Below are 5,178 nucleotides of genomic sequence, written 5' to 3'. Positions count from 1 at the left end.
TCATTACAGAGATGCACATCACCTAATATGCTTAATTGGTAGTAGGCTTTCGAGCCTATACAGCTTGGAGTAAGACAACATGCATGAAGAGGATGATGTGAGTAATGTTACCACATTTATACTTCATTAATGACAAATTCACTGTTTATAAATACACTATTTCACCAAGAACAAGCAAGTTATTTAGGAACTGTTCATCATCATCATCCAAGAGCTACTTACAGAAGCATATTACATGAGATATTTCACATCAAAATGCAAAACTTTATCAAATATTCTGGGTTTTTTTTATATTAAATGGTATTTTCCTATTTTAGTCAGATACATGTACAGAAACAAAATCCTCACCATGAGCTTATACATTATATAAAAACACAGATATCAAAAATGGAGAAGCATTTCTCAGACAGAATCGTGCACTTCTGTAAAAATATATTTGTGGAGATAGTTCACGTTTATCTGTTAGAAAAACAGCAGCAATGAGAACTGACTAATCAAAAAGAAAAACACTCAAAACTTTCATAGAAAGTGCCTGATGGTGGGGTTTTTGTACTACAGCATCAATTATGTGTTGTCTTTCATTTTGTTGTTGTTCTTCTTTGATTCACTGAACTGAATTCTGTTTTTCTCATCTCGTTCATTTTATGCCAAAAAAAGAAACCTACGAAACAAGCTGTGAGATGCAGGTGAGGATAACAGGGAAGGAGGGAAAAGCCCAAAAACAGATCTTTGTGTTGTGTTGTTTTCCACTCCAGTGGCTGTAGGAATGAGTGTGTGAGCCTCCTACACACTGTCAGGTTTATCCCCAAATGAGATGCAGTTGCCGCCAGTAAAATCACTGCCCATCAGACAGCGTTAGATACTCCCACAGGTGCCTTCATTTCCCCTTACTGAAAGTTGTCACATGTTTAAAATGTCATGAATGACATTTTTTAAGGACAGAAAGACAGCATCAGGGGAAAACAAAACAAAACAAAGACATTAGTTGTTTAAAGCCCTCTAGATTTCTGGACTTCCTTTTCTCAAGGACAGACTAACTGCTATAGATAAGAAATGTTAGCTTCCAGGTTTAACACATAAAAATACAACAAAAAAAATTCAGCAGTTTTATTGTGTGCCAGGGAAAAGCTGAGTGTAGAGTCGCTGCTACTCCAATGAAAAGAGCCAGCTGAGGTGGTTCGGCATTTATTAAGGAAGCGTCCTGCAAGCTACTGAGGTAATGTGTTTCTGGTACGTCCACCTCAGAGCAGACATCCTTGGAGAGATTGAGGCTCTTGGCTGCCTTGAGCATGCCCACAGATAAGCTGGGGAGAAGGAGGCGTAGTAACGGTTGGACTGATACCTCACAGCCTGGGCTCAGATGAGGAGCAGGGGTGGATGGATAAATGGATTTTTATTGTGCTGATATGTTTTATATGAATCTTAAAAAAACAGTTTGACCCCTCTTTGTGGAAAAGTGCATTATGAATAAAGATTTGAACAAAGAGCCGACCCAAATTCTTTTGACACATTTGTTGACACCATGATCAGGACAGATCAGTTTTGAAAGAAGCCCACTGACTCCTTTCATTCACTTTGATTTTATATACTGTAGCTTACCACTTACTGTAGTGGAAACATGATAAAAATGACCATATCTACTTTGTTTTCATGCTTACATCATTGCAAATTGGCACTGGAGCCAGTGACTGGTGAAGTCACTGAGTCATTTAACCTGGGAATGAACAATGACTGTACCCTTTCCCACTGAGGAAAAAGCCTAGCGATGTTAGCATGTGCTGGTGGCCTTTTTTTGTTGAGTATCAAAGGGGCTTAAGAGACCCTCCACAACAGCAAGCGTACCTGCACAGGGAGTAAAGCGGCGTATAGGCCATATTGGAATTGGGCCTGAGTGTGTTGTGGTACTCGGCTCTTTGAGCGTCCTCAGTCTACCACCAGCCTCATCTTATTTGCACATTCATATATAACCAGGATCCACCACAAGCATGCTAACTAGATTAGCATGCACTTGTGGGTCATGAGTGGTGTGCTTAATTTAGGTTACTCAACGTGCTCATTGTGATGAGAGGATGACACCTTTTTTTCAATTAGTACTTTAGTAATGCTCAACATAACTACTGGCGCCATGCCATCCTTTCTTTTTGGTCCTTTGTACTGAACACAGACTTTGCAGGGCTGTTTGTGGGGAGTCTCCTCTCTGCCAATAATGTTACTGAAAATATCGAAGTAAGTTTAATAATAATAATCTTTCATACATTATATATAATCATTCTGTCACTGTCAGTGTTAAAAGCTTTATTATAATTATTTTAAAGGCTACATTCTCTTATTAATGTATCACAATTGCCTGTGGTTACAAGTTATGTGGTAAGAAAGTAATTAAACTGAAATTCTTGACTGAAATTTTTTATTTAATGCACCAAAGCTGTGCATCGGTTCATGGTTGGGAGGTCAGAGGTCACATCTTGTAACTGGAAGGTTGCCGGTTCGATCCCCAGCTCTATCTGTTGTCCTGGTTGTTGTGTCCTTGGGCAAGACGCTTCACCTACCGCCTACTGGTGTTGGCCAGAGGGGCCGATGGCGCGATATGGCAGCCTCGCTTCTGTCAGTCTGCCCCAGGGCAGCTGTGGCTACAACCGTAGCTTGCCTCCACCAGTGTGTGAGAGTGAATGAATAGTGGCATTGTAAAAAGCCCTTTGGGTTCCTTGAAAAGCGCTATATAAATGCAATCCAATATTATTATTATTAATGCTAGAAAGGAAAAAAGAAAAAAAGAGCTTACTTTTTTTGTGCTTCACATAAAATACTCTTTTTGTATGATTCACAATTTATCAACTTTGATAACATGCATATTTAAAATGCACAGTTAGCCATTGTTTATAATAATACATTCAATAATCCTGATGGGGTTTTGTTTATGCTTCAGATCCAGTAGATGAAAAAAGGATAGTTAATCATGAATAAGTGTTTGATAACATGGATTTCTTAAACTCAATAAGAAATTGCGCTTGTTTTAGTGTATCTGCAAAAGTATAACAAACTGTTAACTTGCCTACAGTTGAATCCTAATAGTAGTTAAAAGTGAAAGTATTAATAGATTTATTAACTTTAGTGAAGCATAATTAACTGTTGATAAATGAATAGATGGCTTCTAATAAAGTGTTCACCTCAATAAAGAAACAACAGAAATCTCAGTGAAGATTTAACAACTTTAAATGTGCCACTTCTTACTTCTTATAATGGCTCAGTTGCTGAATCTGCATTTCTATCAGATGAAGCACAGATGTTATTGCTCAGCTTTTTCAAGTAAGGCTCATTAATGTGAGTTCACCGTTAATGTGTAGTCAATGATATATTTAAAACTGTTTTCAGTGAATCTAATGTGGCATGAATGGGACATAATTACTTCCCCATGCGATCTGGCAATGAAAATGAACACATGTTAATCAAAATGTTCTGACTGGTTGGCTTTGCTGTACATCTCACATTTATTTCAAACCCAAACGATCTGTCTTAACTTGGGATGAAGCGTGTTCGCTTGAGAGGTTAGACAGGCCCGGCTCTGACGTCTGAATGAAGTGAGGATTTATTGGTTACATACAGAGAGGAGAAGACAGAAGCCTTAAGACTTTGTTGCTACGTGATATTTGAGCTGTGAGCTCAGAGCGTGACCTCTCGAGTCCTCAGCAGGCCTGCAGAGACAGAAGCAAGGGAGATTAGAGAAGGCTGAGGAAGAGAGCTGTAACAATGAATTTGGGACATGGGGGATTGTGGGAGCTTACATCAGGGTGGTTGGGCGATCTGTGAGTCAGATAGCATCTAAAGTGATTTGCCATGCGGTATGCGAGCCGCACCTGGCTTCAGTCAATGGCGGAGGGCACAATAATCCTTTGCAACAGAATTCATTTTGCTAGTGAAAATCATTTTGATAGAAATTACTGAGCAAGGAAAAGATGTTACATATGATCAAACATTCAATTTTTAGGACACCACAGTATTTTATTTCTTGACAGAGGGAAGCACATGAAAATCATTTACATTTGTTCCAACGAAGAATTACGTTTATTTTCCTCCAAAACACGAGGTTACCATTACTTCTTGTTTGAGTACTGGTCAAAACTCTTTAAGAATAGTGTTGAGGGGTCACCAGAATGTTTTGGCCTCTAAGTGGATATAACTTGATCATTAGTCAGGATTATTAGTCAGTTTTTGGTTATATATAGGTTCCTGAACAGGAATAATAAAATATGACATTTTTAAGAGTGATTCTGAAATTTCTTAGTCTCTATCTTCATGATAGAGAGGAGACAGATTTGGTTTAATGACACACGCAGTGGAACAGGTGCAGTTATCACTTTTTAGTGTCACGTGGCTGTGTGCAGGCAAGCAGTATGGAGGACCCAAAGTTGCAGACACTCTGAGGCAAAATGTGAACTCAAAAGTAAAACTGAAAATCCAAAATCAATTTAGGCAGGCAGGCAGAACACACAGCGTAAGATGAGGGAGATCACAACACAGACCGAAGAAAAACCAGTACAAAGAAGAAGAACCAGATATTTTTCTTGATCCTGCCTATTGTTTTAAAAAGTCCTGGACCCGAGTCGCTAACATGCTGCATTTCACAAATGCATTAAAACTAAATAGATTCTTTCAGTCTGTTACAGTTTCAACCAAACAGATTACTTTCTCCAATATCAGATACTTACATACTTTTGCAGAATCAATCGTGTCAATGAGTCTAATCAGAATCTTTTTTTCAGGCTAACAGTGTAACAGCATCTTCATCGCTCTGTGTCAGCCTGCTGCTCTCTTTGGCATGAGACACAACCTGCTGTGCGCAGCTTTCTGTACAGGAACATTTGCAGCAGCCAGAGATTAAAGTCTGAAAATAAACCCACGGCTAAAACAAGAAACACTATTAGATGTGACGACAAAACAAAGCTGGGGAGTCACCTGAGTGACCTGACAATGATGCATGCTGGGTACTTCATTCAGCATGCGTAGTGCAAAGTTCAAAATTATTTGTGGGGGCGGGAGGATTTGTAAATGTCAGACTATGTGCAACATGATGATGACTGGGAGCTCTTTTCTTTTATGTGTTGGGAGGTTACAGTTCAACATCAGTCACCTGCCCACTCCTGCACAGCTCTGGCCAGTGAGAGTGTAGGTATTGTCTGA

General features: G+C 39.2%; 1 long non-coding RNA gene across 1 annotated transcript; it reads right to left on the bottom strand.

Annotated features, from left to right (window-relative positions):
- Positions 1–2,764: 2,764 nt before the first annotated feature.
- LOC121812502 lies at positions 2,765–4,811 on the bottom strand. Its single transcript, XR_006053096.1, has 3 exons — positions 4,707–4,811; positions 3,783–3,888; positions 2,765–3,692 (listed from the first exon to the last, which is right to left on the bottom strand). It is a non-coding gene; the product is annotated as an uncharacterized LOC121812502 (long non-coding RNA).
- Positions 4,812–5,178: the final 367 nt, after the last annotated feature.

Source organism: Haplochromis burtoni, unplaced genomic scaffold (genome assembly GCF_018398535.1).
Source record: "Haplochromis burtoni strain Fernald_Lab_line unplaced genomic scaffold, NCSU_Asbu1 Contig_627, whole genome shotgun sequence".
NCBI classification, from domain to species: domain Eukaryota; kingdom Metazoa; phylum Chordata; class Actinopteri; order Cichliformes; family Cichlidae; genus Haplochromis; species Haplochromis burtoni.
This window is presented reverse-complemented; position numbering and strand designations above follow the sequence as displayed.